Consider the following 18,542-nt stretch of genomic DNA (forward strand, 5'->3'; position numbering starts at 1 on the left):
AATCTGTGGCGGGTGCTGCTTCTTGGTGGCCAATCGATGACTCAAATTCTCGTATGAACGGTCGGTCAAATAAACCCTATCGTTTTGGGAGTTTACGAATTGTTCAATGTGAAAAATTTGCTCGTCAGAAAACACAAAAATTTATCGCTTTCAGCCAAGCGAAGCAACTCCTTCGTTCTCTCAAGTTTGACTTGCTGCCGCTTTGGTGAGATCATCCGCCTCTTGGATCTTGTAAGGCTTGACTTTGAGATAATTTTTCAGTATGCGGCGGATGCTACGGTCTGATATTTTCAGTTCTTTCGCCATTTTATTGGTACTTCATCGGGATTTCGTTCAAGTCGCTTCTTCACTTTTTTAACCATTGCACGTGACGTTGCAGTCTTTCGATGACCACCTCCATGACGTTTCGGGATGCTACCAGTACCATTGTAACGAGTAATGGTGAGATAAACAAAAACTTTATTTACTTTAAGAAGCTCGAGCTCCCGAACAATCGCTGGTTGTGATTTTCCAGCCAAATATAATGCAATGAAACGATTACGTTTAAAATCCATTACTGGTTTTTTTTCGCGTTTACTCTCGGCAAAATGCTTCCGAGCGTTTGTAAAAAATACTCTGAGCTGTCATTTAGCCAATTAACAGACAGCTGCCCATGCATCATTGATATTACTTAAGGTGTTGTAGATTTCCACTTCTTTCTGGAACGAATCTAGCACATATAGCACATTTTGAGCGTTTCGTAATTTATATTTTTTCATATTGGCTTCACAATAACTCTGTACGTAAGGAGAGCTCTGATCGAATTCAATACTATTTACATATTTAATGGGTTGATTTTGCTTATTCTAAATACTCTTGCCATGAACTTCTTAATATTGCCTCTAAATGAATTAATTTAGTATTTTTTTTTTTGTCTTTTGTTATATTTTTTTTCTTACGTATTAATTTTGCTATTATGTTATTGTTAAAACATCTGTAAGACAATTTGCGTTTGTTGACTAAGTTTTACTTTACTAAAAATAAGAAAAAAATAAGATATATATGTACATTAGGGTGCATCACTTTCCGCACTAATCTTCCGTCGGAATTGTACAATAAAATGTCTTATACCTTATGATCAGAAAGTAACGGGAATGTTTAAATAAAACAAATAAAATAAATTTCAGACAAATTTATTTTATCTCCTTCAAAATATGACCCGTCTGAACCAACACACATGTGCCAACGTCTAACCCAGTCCTCCATGCACCCCTGGTAGGCCAACGAAGGGATGGCATTTACTTGGTGTTTGGTCAAATAATCCAGCACAATTTGGGCTCGGTGCGATGGCGCGTTATTATCATGCAAAATCCAAGAATTGTTTACCCACATTTCCTGCCGTTTGCAACGTACAGTATCTCTCAAATGCTTGAAAACGGATAAATAATATTCTTTATTGACTGTCTGGCCCGGTGGAAGGTACTCATGGTGCACTACGCCTTGGCAATCGAAGAAAACAGTCAACATCCCCTTCCCGGTACTTTTTGATCATAAGGTATCTTAAAATTTACGCCAAAATATTGCGGAAACATATTAAGATTTGCGTGCACTGGACGTTGTGAAAGTACCCCCAAAAATCTCATTATTTTGATTCTATTAATACAATTTTTTTTAACATTTTATACAGACCTTTTAATAATAAATTTTGCTATCATTTGAGGGGATTTGTTGGAAAAATTATTTTATTTAAAAAAAATCTCGATGCTGGAGGTATTTTCAAATCGACCCGTATTTTCAAATTTGGGTGGAAAACCAACATTTTTTTTTCGGTGAGTCACCCTAATGACCTATCTACCTCTGGATCTCGTCCCTGCTTGGCGGTAGGGAAATAAATGCTGTGGCAGGAGGGGCTAGAATCACTAGGTTCGTTCATAGAGGTACACCACAGGGCGGCGTCTTCTCGCCTCTCCTTTGGCTAGTAGCTATGGATGAAGCTTTAACTCGCTTAAACAGGGGAAAAGTAAAGGTGGTAGCATATGCCGATGACTTGATCCTATTGGTCTCAGAACCCTTCCCATCAGTAATGGCTGAAATTTTGGAAAGTGCACTGGCTACACTCAGTAGTTGGGCTGACAGTTGCGGTCTCACAGTCAACTCTGATAAAACGGAGTTGATGCTGAAATACAAGTCTCCGCCTTTTAAGCTTCTAAGACTAAACAACCAGTGTCTTACCCTCGCATTGGAAGTCAGGTATCTTGGTGTAATCGAGTTAAGAAGGCCAGTATTGCCTTCTACGCCTGTAAATTTATGTTCGGCAAAAAATGGGGTATCACGCCACGTGTCGTACTTTGGATGTACAACTTAGTGGTTCTGCCAATTTTAACATATGGTTATCTAGTTTGGTGCATAGCTCTTCAGAAGGGCTACAACACCACTAAACTAGAGAGAGTGCTGAGAACTGCTTGTGTGGGCATCACTGGTGCTTGTAGAACATGTCCCACTGCTGCGCTCAACGTTATTCTGAGCTTACTTGCTGTGGATCTGCAAGTTAAATCCATTGCTGCTCAGAGCGCTATTATGTTGAATGAGCTTGGCCTCTGGAGACAATTTTCTGTAGGACATAGTAGCATCTTGAAGCAGATCTCCCCTTCCTTCTCTGTTCTTCGCACTGATCTCTCCATCCGCAAACTGTGTTTTGAGGGTTGTGCTAGGGCTATCTTTCCGAGCAGGCAAGACTAGAAGGAGGGGAGAGTCGGCACTGATATAGGCACCTCTGTTTTCACTGACGGATTCAAGATGGAGTTTGGAGTGGGAGCGGGGGTTTCCTCTAAATCAGCCAGCATTTAGGTCTCCTTTAAACTGTCGGAAACGAGCAGCGTTTTTCAACTAGAGGTCTTCGCGATACCGCAGGCATGTAAAATGCTTCGGGATCGCTTTTGGGAGAAAGACATTAATATTTTTTCTGATAGCCAAGCTGCGATCAAGGCCCTGTCGTCGCCGTATTGCTCTCTTTTGGTGAACTCCTGTAAGGAGGAACTCAAACATCTTCCTGGGCACAAGAATATAGAGGGAAATGAACTTGCCGACGAGCTTGCCAGGAAGGGGTCGACAGAACTGTCCCCCTCTCAGACATCGGTGTCTCTTTGTCCGTTGTTAAGGGGAAACTGCACAATTTCTTTCTGAAAAAAGCGCAAGACAGATGGAGGTCTGTCTCATCGTGTGCTATTTCGAAAACACTATGGCCTCAGTACGATAGAAACAGAACGCTTAAGGTGATGGGAGTCTCCCGCCATTCAACTTCCAAACTCATTGCGGTGTTCACTGGTTACTGAGTGATCGGTACTCATGCGGAGAAGCTTGGAATTCCGTACAACCCCTATTGCAGAAGCTGTGGGGATCCCTCAGAGAAAGAGACTGTTGAAATTTTTCTTTACACAGGTAATGGTCCACATTATGGTATTAAAACGGCACGTAAGTGCTACTTGAAGCATTACCTACCTACCACCCTAATGTACAAATTGACATACATTTGTAAGGTTTTTTTTTTCATTTTTCTTTGTTCATGTTTTTTTATGCAATGAATATATTTCTTTGTTGTTTTTTTATCCAGCAAATATAGAAATTTGCTTAGCTTAGCGTAAAGAAAAATATAAAAACGTTGCCAAATACGATTACCCTCACATGCTTTTGATTAATTTCGCTTTATTGTTTAATCGCATTCTGCGTGCATATGCACATACACACATATATTTATATTTCATTCGGTAAACATTTACAAAGCGTGAGATAACAAAATGTATTCGCGTTTAAGTATTAACTGAAGACCAAAAAAAAATTCAGTTTAATGCTCAGCTCAGATTGGGGAAAACGCAAGCCTCGCCAGAAAGCTGCGCGAAAGTCACACAGTACCTACGGAAATATAAATGTACGTAAATAATATCCGAAAATAGCATGCTTTGTTTGTAGACAAAAAAAAATATATACGAAGAGTAATAAATAACAAAAAAGTATAACAAAAATAATAATAAATAATAAAAAAATAAAAATATAAAAACAAACATAGAAGAGCTTACGTTCGACTTGAAGCGAGGCTCATAATTCCAGTGCACACTTGAAATGTGATCACGACAGCTGATAAATTTCGATATTGAGTTTCGCTATCTTTGCGTGAAAACATGTCGCTTTTTTACGAGTGTATGGCAATTTTAGCTAACTAACGATTTTGTTGACTTTGAAATTTAATTTATAGTTGGGCATCTGGAAATGGCTAAAGCCACGCGACCATAAGCTGCGTTTTCAGTTCGCCTGATACTCGTATATAGAAGAACGCTTCGTTGAAGTTAAGTATTCTTTACCGAAAAATCATCTTTCTAAGTTGAACTCATTTCCCCCTAGGTAGAGGTATGTTAATGTTAACAAACAGAATTGTCGCACTTGGAGATCGGAAAATTAAGAACAAAAAAAAAAAAAAAAACGGGGAAGCTAAAGCATCCGCAACTAGTGATGTTTGGTTCGAAATTTGGTCCGAGAGTTTAAACATAAAATCAAAATTTTCATACGAAAAAATTGAGTTGAGTTCCCATATAAGTCATTTGAATGAAACTGTATTCCATCACAAGAATGACACTTTACAATAAAAAAAAATTATTGGAGCCGAATTTCCAAACGTTAGATGGATCAAGCGCCGCATATCTTGCATTGAGGAGGAAAAACTAGAAGTTGTCCAATCTCTATGAATCTTTGCAAATATATTTTTTCGCCTATGCTAGGTTTATGAGAAAACATAAAAAATTTACTCATATGTGTTGCACTATACTAAACAAGGAACAACATCAAGGCGCACACCACAAATAGGGGGAGGAGCTCGGCCAAACACCCAAAAAGGGTGTAAGCGCCAATTATATATATACTAAACAAGGCTAATAGATTACTAGGTTTGGCCAATACTATGGGGGAAAACCAAAAGGTGAAGTCCAAAATAAAAAAGACTGGCGTCATAAAAATGTTTTTGAAGGCGCCATCTTTTTAATGAGTGAAAGCTTGGTGACATTCGGTTCAGTGGAAGCGGTACAAAAATGAGTTTCGAACAAGGAGCTAATGTCAAATTTTGTTTTAAAATCGGTAAAACGTTTACATTTGAATTGATAAAAAAAGTTTATGGCGATGGTTGTCTATCTCCATCACGTTTCTGAGATGGTTGTGAGGACATAAATAACAATGAACATACGGACCGCCCAAATCAGTAATCACCGAAAACTCCATCGAAATTCTTCGTAAATTTATCAAAAATGAACCGAAATCATTGAAATTCATGGAATCGGAATTGAACATCTCCAAAACACCGATTTATCGCATTTTAACTCATCATTTGGGCTTACGAAAGGTCTGTGCCCGATTCATTCCGCACAAGTTAACTGAGGACCAAAAATTGCTCAGAATTCAACATTCGAAAGGCCTCATTAAAGAGGCGAGAAAAGACGACAACTTCCTTTGCAACATTGTAACTGGTGATGAAACGTGGTGGTGTTTCCAATATGAACCTGAAACTAAGTGTTAAAGTGCCGAATGGAAGGCCCCAGACGAGCCACCACCCAAAAAAATCGCGTTTGGAGAAGTCAAAAATCAAGTCGATGCTCATTTGTTTTAACGATTCCAAGATAATTGTCCACAAGGAATTCGTGCCAAGGGTCCAAATCGTCAACGCAATTTTCTATCATGGCGCTTTGCAGCGTTTGTTGCTTGCATGCCCTGAATACCGCGAAGGAGGAAGTTGGCACTTATTGCATGGTAATGCACCTTCTCAGCGATCCACTCTTGGGACTGATTTCTTGACTAGAAAACGCATTTTAACCATCAATCACTTAACGCATTCGCCTAATATGGCTCCCTGTAACTTCTACCTATTCGGATATTTGCATTTGGCCAGGAAAGGAAAACGTTTTGCGTCCGTAGAGGCCATACCGGAGGCTTGTACCAACATCCTGAAGGACATTTCGGATTCCAGTCAATGACCTGAAACACTCTTTCGAAAAGCTTTTAGATCGCACAAAACAGTGTATCGACTATTTTGAATAAATAAACTCGAAGTTATCAGAACAAAGCTCCTTTCGTTTCTATTTTAGCTCAATCTTGTTTGTTTTGGACTGAACCTTGTATATTCACACATAATGTCAAATGCGAGGTCTGCTCAAAAAATAAGATGAATTTTCAAATTTCGGGACTACGTACATTCGACTTTTGATTATTTTTTTTATGTTAGTACACTCGTCTCGAAGATATGTTCATGGTTTTAGCAATATCGCAACTTTAATTTGTTTTCCGTATTCGGCGATTTTCTGCTACCGACTCTTGGCTCTCCTGGACTCTTCCATTGGGACGATTGGGCTTTAATTTCGGTGTCGTCACCATATACCCATGTTTCGTCATCAGTTATGACCCTTTTAAGCAAATCTGGATTATCGTTGATGTCATTCAACAATTCCTGAGCGATGCTCATACCCACAATTTCCGAAAAGATTGCATGACATGAGCCAAACGATATGCGGCCATCCTCAGCAACTTCTCTAATTAAGATTCAACATAGAGAATCCATAACAATTTTCTTGACTTTCTCAACATTTTCATCGGTTGTTGATGTGCTGGGGCGTCTAGAGCGAGCGTCGTCATTCACAACTTCTCGACCTTCTGTGTACCATTTGTAAGTTCCCGGTCACAGGAACATACGGGGTAATGACATAGCGGATGAGCTAGCAAGAAAAGGTTCGACACTAGAAATAGCAGAAGTGGTGGCAGTCTCCACCCCACTGAACACATTAAAAGCATCCATTGCTTCATACTATCATGCTTTAGCCGAAAGAAGATGGAAGCAAATAACTACTTGTACTACAACAAAAAACACATGGACGTCATACAAAATCCAAAGGACGAATGATCTGTTAGGATGATCTGTTAGGATGCTCCCGGCCAAACATCTCACGCATCACTGCCTTCAATCTACCCTTCAATCCTATCTGCAGGAGCTGTCAAGCTAAAGCGGTGAAGGAAAGTCTTTTCCACTACTTATGTGAATGTCCAGGGCTAGGTAGGGCACGATTCCGCTCCTTTGGTAAGCCTTTTTTACAGCAAATTAATGAGATCTCAGACATCGGGATAAAGGATTTGCTGTTATACTAGGACCTCACTAAATGGATCTGTCTTGGAAAAAGAATAAACAAAAAACGACATCATCACATGAGAAAGAGGTAGTAAAACGGTGCTGGTGACTAATTAGGAGTATTTCAGTGGAATTATTCAACCACTTCAACAACAACAACAACCACTTATAAACATTTTTTTGATTCGGGGTACTCTCACCGTATGCCACTGTCAACATTTCAATGGTTTTTGAGCACTCAAAACTTTAAATTTGAAACCTTTAACTTGTTTTTTGAACACACCCCGTATATATACATTATATACTTTCGATTGTAGTCATTTGAATAATGTTGCTGTTAGTTTTACTTGCAGTTACCCAGATTTCTATGCCTAGATTGGCACGATCACAGTTTTGTATGTTTATTTTATTCAGCAATGCCAGTTTCGAGTGCCTGCCAAGTTAGCCAATATAGTTTTCGGAATCTGTTTTTTACCTCATTTCTTTTCATCCTGACCAAATTGTTAAACAACATACTTCATGTCAATGGACAGATGTATAAAATAAATGAGGAGTAAAAAAAAAAAAAATCTTTTCAACGTCTGATAAAATGGGGACTAAAACAAAAAAAAAATATATTTTCAACGTTGATAGTTCTTTCTTTCCAGAGATGTTTCGAGTCAACAGTCATTCCAAGGTATCCTGCTTTGGTGGCTATCGGGATTTGTGAACTGTTTATTGTGAAATTCTTATGCCCAACTTTCTTGTTAAAGTAAACTACATGATTTGTTTGCCTCTATTTGCCTCAAGCATTACACCATTTCAAAGTTTTGTCCAAAAGCTGTTGTAATTTGTTTGTTGCTGCTTCTAAGATTTTAGGAGTTGCCAATAGTTGCTCTCATGCTTGAGGTACCCCGGCTTTCATGAGTTGAATATTAAAGTATTTGTCTCCATATTTTACATAAAAATATCCGATTGTTAAACAGTTCTTCATTATCCAGTCCAGTAGTCCAGTGGAAGATACTGTTTAAATTTAAATAATAGCCCCTTGTCCAACACCCCATGAAAAGCTTTCGCTACATCAAGACACACAGCAACACAGGTATTCCTTTCATCGATTTCTGACACTATTCTATTTGTTAGTATAAAAATAAAGTTCATACCACAACAAAAACCATATAACGCAAAGTTTCAAACTTTGTAAAAAATGTTCCAAAATTCCATCGAAACTTTCAAGTTTTTAACTAGAAATTCTGGGTATGCACTTTTATCGCCCAATGAATTTTAGTGCAACTTTCAAGTGACTACAAAATACCTCTGGTTTTTTGGCATTTTTGCTTTTGTCGATGCTAGGACTTTTCTTTCACATAAAAAACTTTGAGCATCTACTTTAGAAGACGCACAATCAGCCATAGAAGCTTCGAAGTGCTTGATTGCATTTGCCACCTCCTACTTGAATGAGTTGACCTTTTCATCGATGGTTCAAATAATAGGTAAACAGAGAAATCGGCTAAAATTAGAAAACGTTTTAATTCTATGCTTAGCAAAAACGCATTCGAGATGGGAAAGGTGGTTAAGTCTTGTGAATTTTTGCCTATTCCACTTCACATTAATGATAGGCGGATGTGTTCGTAGGTATTTGTTGATTTGTGCTCCCCTCAGCCTTACTTTTCATTTGAAGACACACACACAAATTTTATTTCGATCTGTTATTTCATTCTTTGTTTACAAGCAATTTGAGGTTGACGTGTCAGGGCAAATATTTTTGCAATGGAAAGAACCGAATGGCGGCAGTGATTAAATTCTTTCTTTTCGAACTTTTATCAGCAACGAAATTTCACAAGAAAAATGTAAAATTGTCAAAGGAGTCTGCGTCGATTTGACGAGGCTTATTTTAATTTGATGTGGCCTATTTTAATTTCAGATGCAGAATAAATTCGGATTTTTTTATGCATTTAATCAAATGGTTTTTTTCTCTATATATTAGTTGATTTCTTCAGTTTTTATGTACATTTTTTAACTTTTAGATTAAATAAACAAATACACCTTTTTTTAGTCAACTTAAATCCAAAAATGCGTGTCAGCTAGCCGAGAAATGCCCTCTAGAGCTAAGCAGGTTATTCAGCTGCGAACCAGTGGAAACCGCAGCGATTCGCGAAAAGAGTCTGATACCAGTTTTTTGGCATGCAACTGGGATTTTGTTAAGTGATTATCTTGAGAAAGTATCATTATTGGGCAGTTAACATCGTATTTCTCTGAACTTCGTACAGATCTCTCTATCCGCAAACTGGAGTTAGAGCGTCGTGCCAGGGCAATCTTTCCAAATAGGCCGGACTGGAACGAGGAGAAAATCTGTACCGAAGCTGGTACCTCTGTCTGCGCTGACAGGTCCACGATAGAAACGGGAAACGGAACAGAGATTTTCTCCCAACCAGCCAATTTATCTACAATATTTCCTTAAAACTGCCGCATACTGCTAGTGTTTTTCAGGCAGGCGTCTTTCCGATGCTGCAGGTAGGCATGCGAAATGCTTTGGAAACGTGGAAGCCATGGAGATATTAGCCTTTTTTCCGATAGTCAACCCACGAGCAGAGCTCTGCCGACGCCATGGTGCAGATCCAAACTAGTCAACTCCTGTAAGGAGGAGATCAAATCGATTGGGTGTACAGGTAACATTTCTCTGATCTGGGTTCCAGGACATAGGAACATAGAGGGAAATATAATTGGTGATGGAGTTGTCAGAAAGGGGTCGACTGAATTGGTCTCACAGACCACCTATCCGGCCATCGGCATCCCCCTGACTGTTATTAAATGGAAATTGCACAACTTATTTCTCAGAAAGGCGCAGATAAGATGGAGCTCCATTTCTTCATGTGCTATTGGACGGACGGCTCCCCTCATTGCAGAAGCTATGGAGAGAAGGAGGCTGTCGAGTACTTTCTCTGTAAATGTCCGAGTTTGGCAGCTAGACGATTAAGGTCACTGAGTGCTCCTTTCTTCGACAACCTGGGGCAGTGCGCCAACCTAAATCCCATCAATCTTATTCGCGTTTTGACGATGGCCAAATTCAATGAATTAAAGTACGAATTGCTTGAACCCTCACCGTATCCCAGCAAATTTGGCTCCCAGTGACTACTACCTTTTCGGAAATTTGAAACAATGAAGAAGTTAATGCAGCTGTGGAACACTACTTTTTTCCGGATAGTCATTATTGAAATTAGATTATTGAAACAAGTGTATTGAAGTTGTTATGTATTGAAGAAAAACAAAAAAAACCATGAGAAGTAACACTGTCACCTCACTTGGGTTGAAGCGAAGTGCGAGGAGATTTGAAGTTCTGGGTTAAATTCTTGGGAGAGGCCAGATGAATTTTCAGTAATTTTTTATATGCAGAAAAATGCTTGGTAAGATTTGGGGCAGTGAAGCTGTGAAGGAAGCAATGGTTCACCAAGAACTGTGATGCTAAGAAGAAGAAGAAGATTTGGGGCTTATCTCCTTGACTCACACATTGGATATACATGGCAGTCATTAGACCAATCTATGCTCTATGGTTCGTGAAGATTGGAGAGCGTGCAAAGAATTGCAGGAATATGTGTAACCGGCGCTATGAGCACAACTCCAACAGCGGCGATAGAAAGACTTGTCCAGACTTACCGAATTAGTAGTAAGAAACTCAGCCAAAAGATCTGCACTAAAACTGAGGAATTCTCACAAAGGCTTTTTGGTTACAGTAACATACCGGACATATATGGAAGGTCGAACTGGGTTATTCGACAAGTAAGCTTTGGCAAGAAGGCCTGGCCTTGTAATAGAACACAAAGACTGACAGTAGTGTTTAGAATCCGATTACCACGCATACAATGTTTTTACAGATGGGTCCAAAAAGGCAGAAAGAGTAGGAGCGGCTGTCTTCTGTCTGCAATTTGAGCTCCAAAAGTTTCTCAGGCTTCCTAATAGCTATAGCTGAGATCTCTGCTGTAACCAAACCAGCTGAATTAGCGTTGGAGTTCACTCTCTTCGACACTTGCACAAACAGTTTCATCGACAGTCAATGGCTATAATTACTAGCTGGGAGTGCGTGCAACACTGTGAATCCAAATGGACGAGCTCTGCGAGAATAGACACGTCACAATTTACTGCGTACGAGAGCACAAGGGAATAAAAGGAAATGGGAGAGTTGACGAGTTTGCTAACGCAGGCACTCGCTTGCCTAGGATGAGTACGTCGAGCAGACAAGATGAAATCCAAAATAAACAAGACTGGCGTCATATATCGACCGCCTCCCAAAATCAGTAATCACCGAAACCTCCTTCGAAATTGTTCTTAAATTTATCAAAAATGATCCGAAACCATCGTTCAAAATCATGGAATCGGAGTTGAATATCTCCAAAACATCGATTTATCGCATTTTAACTCATCATTTGGACTTACGAAAGGTCTGTGCACGTTTCATTCCGCACAAGTTAACTGAGCACCAAAAATTGCTCAGAATTCAACATTCAAAAGATCTCATTAAAGAGGCGAGAAAAGACGAGAACTTCCTTTACAACGTTGCAACTGGTGATGAAACGTGGTTTTTCCAACATGGACCTGAAACTAAGCGTCAAAGTGCCGAATGGAAGGCTCCAGGCGAGCCACCACCCAAAAAATCACGTTTAGAGAAATCAAAAATCAAGACGAGGCTCTTTTGTTTTTAACATTCCAAGGGAATTGTCCACAAGGAGTTCGTACCAACGGGCCAAGCCGTCAATGCAATTTTCTATCTTGGCGTTTTGAAGCGGTTGTTGCAATGCATTCGTCAAATTCGCCCTGAATACCGCGAAGGAGGAAGCTGGCGCTTATTGCATGACAATCCACCTATTCGCTTGTTATGGCTTCCTGTGACTTCTACCTATTCGAAAAATTGCTTTTGGCTAGGAAAGGAAAACTTCTTGCGTTTGTAGAGGCCATCCAAGAGGCTTGTACCGACATCCTGAATGACTTTCCGGTCAATGACCTGAAATACTCTTTCGAAAAGCTTTTAGATCGCGAAAAACAGTGTATTGAGGCCAGAAGTTATCAGAGAAAAGTTTCTTTCGTTTTTATTTTAGCTCAATTTTGTTTATTTTGGACTTCACCTTTTATATTTAAAAACTCTCAGTTTTGAAGACAGATCTAGACGAGGAACCAACTCTGGAAGCACAGCCTATATGGGAAGCCTTGACCTCCCACAGGATTACCAAAATAATGCTACGAATTTGCAACACGAAAACAACCAACTTTATTTTATTAACCCCAAGGAAGGGTTGGAGTACTGACGGGATATTGCCACTGCGCTGCTTTAGGCCGAACTCGTTACAACTGCCTGGGATTGGTATACTTTTCATCTCTTAAGGATATCGCTGACAAAAATTTATTCATGAACAATGTTTAACATGACGCCAACAACATGGTAACACTACAGACCAAGGCGAATCTATTGAAGGTGGTATCGGTAAATCAGCTGATATGTTTTTTTTTTCTTTCGCCGTGACCGTGTGGCTGTCAGCCCAGAATGAAACAAGGCGAATTCGTTCTTTGTTTTCTACTTTGCCAATACTTTGCTTTGACAATTAAACGGACAAAACATTGTTGTTGGTCTATTGCCAACACCTTTAATGAATGTGCTTTAACTACAGACCCTTGTGGTCTATGTGAGATCTATGAAGATCCGACAGATATACCGAACCTTATTTTATGTGGATTTCTATCTAATAAATTAAATATACATTTTTCAATAAAACCATTCATATTTTATTATAATTCAAGTACTACAGCAGTACTCGTGATGCCCGATAAGGATTATTGCTGCGTTGTTTGCACTTTTCGGCTGGAAGATGAGTAGCGAAGTAGTTCGTAATTGACGAAATAGTGCACCATTACTGTATTACTGCGCTGAGTATAAAAATGTGATTTTGGTGAGCCCAGCAGAAATTCGATTGTAGTCAAAAATAGCGATGAAAAATAAAAGCAATTTATATGATTTATCGTTTTGTTTGTTGGTTGTTGCAACAATGAGAAGGTCAAAAGTCAAACTATGCCAACGCGCAACGCGCAACGCCGCATGACAGTTGAACATTAACCGAAACGATTGCAACAGTTCAACTCAACAGCAACAACAAGTAGGCTGAACTCATAACACGAGTGAATTTGAACAACCATTCAAGCACACTCGTACTCACACACTTATAAATGCATACGAGTATATGTGTGTTGTTGTATATGTACATATGTATGTATGTGCTCGTATATTTTATTGGTGCATATCATAAGTTTACCCTACATTCGTGTATTTTTAATTTTACGGAAAAAGCAATAAAAATACACACTCGTGTAATAAAAATCAGCTAAACAAAAAAAAAAAAAAACTGAAAAACTACCAGCTGATAGAGCAACTGCGCCTCACAAACTGGCAAGTGCATGGGTGTGTGTATGTGTGTATGTGCTCAGTGACGAAGGAGCAAGAGAAGGGGACAGCAGCTCATGTATAGTAATTGCTACTATGCGCAGCTAACTGATTAGCTGTTTGTCTGTAAATTGTCTGTCTGTGCGTCTATGCGCCCGATCGTCTGCCAGCCTGTCTATCAGCGTGCAAGTGCAAGCTCATGTCAGCGCGCTAAGTCAACTAGACGACAAAGGGGTGCTTGACGTTGGTTTTCGCAGTCTAAAAGTATTTACAACGAAGCGCTTTCATTGTGTGCGTATGCATTTGTGTATGTGTATTTGATTGTGCATTAGCGTATTTATGGCGGTGGCACAATGGGGGAAACCTTGAAACCATGGAATATGAATAAAAATATAAAATATATAACGCTAAAAGGGATGTCCTTCCCCCTCAAGTTCTCAGCTTCAAATATTGACGAATAACAAAACTGTGAATTTTAGAGCTTTGAGCATTGCACGTGCTATATATGTATGACTATATATGTATGTATAAGTGTTTGTGTGTGTGTGAATGCGAGAGCATTTAATCGAATAACAATGCCTCGATGCGACACTTTGCACTGGAACGCTGATATTGATTTCAGCAGCCGAATTAACATTGCATTTGCGTGGAGGGGCGCACGAAGGACCCCGCATTCGTGTGAGTTGCTTAATTGCTGAAAGTGTGATAATTTGCCACATTAGCGTCCGCCCAAAGATTAATAACAACAATAATACTGCGAATTGGAATATGGAGTGGCGGCGAGACAAGGGGAACAGCTACACCACAACACAAACGGATGGCTGGCGTAGCGCAACAGTGGAATGTAATATAACAACAAAAACATCGAAACTGCTGACACATGCAAATAGCATCACAACAATGGCGAACGAAAATTTGGATTTTCGGGGAAGGCGGCGCATATGAACGGCATTTGTGCTATTGCGTTCTTCTGTATTTTTATTTACATTTCTTTCTTTGTTTATAGCCTTTAAAAAAATAAGTTCGTTACGAAGAAAAAGGTCAATGGGGCTCAGTGGACGTACATAGAAAATCCCCCGGCGCTTCATCAAACTTGAGTATGGGAATATACATTCATGTGAAAATTAATAGGGACACGACCTTTGAAAAATTTCAAAACATAACTCTGCTTCAGCTTTACTAAATTGTACGAGGTTATTTGTGTGATTGCTTGCTGGGATGCCGTTGAAGTAAAACACCGTTATCAAAGCAAAAACTTTTTGCGTCGTTTCATAATTTTTGATCATTTTCTGAAGTGAGTTTAATTTAGTGTGTGCGAAATAATAGGGCCACGAAAATTAAATTAATATTTATTCAAAAATACTGAGGATTTTAAAGAACTACAAAGAATAAAAGTATTATATAAAAGATAGAGTGTGTGCATAAATTAAAGAGATAAGCAAATAATACAATTTATTCAACCGTAATGGGCAGAGGAAAACATTGCAGCGTCCAGCTTCGAGAGCAGATAAAAGCATTGCGAAAAAAGGAACTTTCATATAGACAGATAGCCGAAATATTGAACTGTTCTAAGAGAATGGTAGAAAATGCCGTAAAATACACGCCTCATAAGGAAACACATGGACAAAAAAACAAATATATCTCCAAGTCTTGAAAACAATATAGTGAGATATGTTAAAAAGAACCCCTTTGCAACCGCAACTAATATTAAAAGTGAATTTTCCTTAAATGTCGGCACATCTACTATTCGCAAAAGAATAATTGAAAAAAATCTAGAGTCAAAAAGACCACGTAAAGTACCTCTTCTGTCGAAAAACAATATTACTTAAGGGTTATTTTTTGCGAACAAGCATATCAACTGGTCACTGCAGAAATGGCGGAATATCCTGTGGTCGGATGAGTCTAAATTTAATATGTTTTATCCTGACTGTGGTTCCCAACACGTTCGCAGGACAGTGAACACCGCTTTCAAACCGCAATATACAATTAAAACCATCAAACATGGTGGAGGCTCAATTATGGTATGGGGATGTTTCTCCTACCAAGGTGTTGGTCCGGTATACCGAATCGAGGAGAAAATAACAGCGGCGACTTATTGTACTATTTTAAATGAGGTAATGCTGCCTTATACTGAGGATAATATGCCATTTCGATGAGTGTTTCAGCAAGACAACGATCCGAAGTACACATCGAAGCTGGCCAAGAAATGGTTCACCAATATAAAAATAAACATACTGGATTGGCCTTCTCAATCACCGGATCTAAATCCTATTGAGAACTTGTGGCAACATGTAAAGGTAGCTTTGAGAGGGAAAAAAGCGACCAACAAAGGCCAACTCTGGTCAATAATAAAGGAAGCTGGGAAAGTATTCCTCAGGCCACATACCAGAAGTTGGTTGACTCCATACCTCGATAGTGCATGGCTGTTATACAAAGCAAAGGCTGTGCCACAAAATATTAAAAAGCGAAAATAATTTAATTTATAAACAATTTATAAATGTTGAACTTTTGTAGCTGTCCCTATTTTTTTTCACAGCGTGAAATAACTTCAGCTTTTAAAATTTTGTTTATTTTTATTGTTTGCAAAGAATTTGAGTATTTTATTTTATTATTTTTAAGCTATATTATTGGCCTATTTAAAAATAAAACACTAACCTGAAATAACAGAAAATAATGGTTTTATTTGTATTCGTATGAAATATTTCTGTGTGACCTTATTATTTTTTACATAACTGTATGTATGTCAATGTGCGAGTGTGCGTGAGAGTTGAAAATAAAAATTTGAGAAACGAAAAATAATATGTAAAATGAAGCACGTAACCGGGTCATAGGATGTTTAAAAAAATAGTGTATAAAGAAATACGAAATTATTGATTTATTGATAAAAAACTACACTAAAAGAAATAAAATTTGCTTAAGGGGTTATATACCTTGTGTTTTTCAAAAAAATCAAAATAAATTTTATTTCTTTATCGTAAAGTACAATCCCTTGAGAACATTTTCCAAAAATTTCATAGAGATCTGAGCAATAGATCGAAAGTTACAGCGTTTTAAATTGTGCGTCGTCACGTCCTGAGCGTACGGCCTCATGCGGCGCTTGAAACTTTAAACGCGATTATCTCAAAAACGTGTTTTTCCAAAAATACTTTTGCGGTGGACGCGATTGCAAAAAAAGTATTCAACCGATTTTTATAATTTTTTTTTTTAAATTGTTCGTAATTGATGTCGCCTCTTAGTGAACGATCAACTTTTTATGTATAAATTTTTATTTTGCAGATATGAATTTTTTAATGCCAATTTTAGGACTGTAGAAGTGGAGTTTTTTAAAAACATGTTCCTATTTTCACAAAAATCAAAATATTTAATATATTGATCGTTCACTAAGAAGATATAACCCTATACTAATGAAATCTTTTCGATTTTTTGATTTCAGTTGACTTGGTGGACTTGAATCGCGTCCACCGCAAGCCTCTTCCAAAAAAAGGGTCTTGGGGGAAAACGCCATAACTCCGCCATTTTTAAATATTTTTACACAAACAAAGCCTTTTTTTTCTTTAAACATTGTAATATCCAATAATAAAAACTTTTATACAATAAAATTATTGCTACATATCTTAAAAAAAAACCCAACTTTCGCTAATTTCACCGGACCACAAGGTATATAACCCCTTAATCTAGATACTGAGGGTCTCTGAATAAGAGCTCGTACCAATTTGTTCTTGGGCACGGAAATACGGGGAGTCTTGTGGTGGTTGTGGCTGAACACTTTATTCCACTACGTCCACTATGATCATGCTAAGATATCACAGTCATGCGTTTGCGGTCTCAATCACGATGAAACGGCAACAAATTGATTGGGAAAGTAAAGCCCAACAGCGACAACAGCAGCAGCATACCACCACCGGAGACGAACTTCTTTAGGCAAACAAACAATCGAACAGACGCTTGCGATAAGCACTCACTACAGTATCAGACAGATTGCAGACGATGTATCATTTACTCCAAAAAGACTAAGGATGAAATGGACATTACCGAAGGCATGGAGTATCCATACTCCCACAAGAGCGGAACCTGGATGCAGGTAGTTGCTGTGTCAGCAGACATAAATGGGGCTCCATTCTGATGTAATATCTTTAAGTTTATTTGTTTTTTTCCCCCTTCTTCACTCCACTCGGGAGCATAGGGCCTCGACAAGACTCAGTATTGCGTTGGTTTCGTTAATCTATTTTGCTTTCTGGCAGGGTGAATGATTAGCCATATTTTTAGGTACCGAAGTGGAATGTAGTCAAGCTGGAGGATTATTATAAAGGGTGGTTAAACTTCAAGGCCCGATGTTGAATGTGGACCACACCTAAACGTTAAGTTTTTTTCCGCATTTCATTTGACATTTTTCAATTTCAGACTAACTCAATTTGAACCATGGAAAGATACACAATCGAGCAACGCGTTAAAGTCATTCAGGCTTATTATGAAAACGGACGTTCAAATCAAAATGCATATCGCGCACTTCGTGAAGAAAATCATCTTCAGTGATGAGGCACACTTTCACCTCAGTGGATTTGCCAATAAGCAGAATTGCTACATTTGGGCGAATGATAATCCAAGAGTGATTGCCGAAAAACCAATGCACCCACAAAGAGTGTCTGTTTGGAGCGGTTTATGGGCCGGCGGCATCATTGGGCCGTATTTTTTCCAAAATGAGGCCGGTCAAGCAGTTACTGTGAATAGTGTTCGCTATCGTGAGATGATAACGAACTTTTTATGGGCCGAATTGGAAGATATGGATATGGACGATATGTGATTTCAACAGGACGGTGCCACTTGTCACACAGCTAACGAAACAATGGCTCTTTTGCGCGAAAAATTTGATGGCCGAATAATCTCACGTCGCGGCGATGTCAATTGACCGCCAAGATCATGTGATTTGACACCGTTGGACTTCTTTCTTTGGGGTTATTTGAAAGGAAAGGTGTACGTCGATAAGCCAGCAACAATTAACGGCATAGA

General features: G+C 38.8%; 1 protein-coding gene across 2 annotated transcripts in view; it reads right to left on the minus strand.

Moving 5' to 3' along the window:
• Positions 1-18,542, minus strand: part of LOC129243692 (kinesin-like protein KIF13A) — a 114,528-nt gene that overhangs the window by 55,187 nt on the left and 40,799 nt on the right. The window lies entirely within an intron of this gene.

This window comes from Anastrepha obliqua, chromosome 4 (assembly GCF_027943255.1).
Source record: "Anastrepha obliqua isolate idAnaObli1 chromosome 4, idAnaObli1_1.0, whole genome shotgun sequence".
Lineage (NCBI taxonomy): Eukaryota > Metazoa > Arthropoda > Insecta > Diptera > Tephritidae > Anastrepha > Anastrepha obliqua.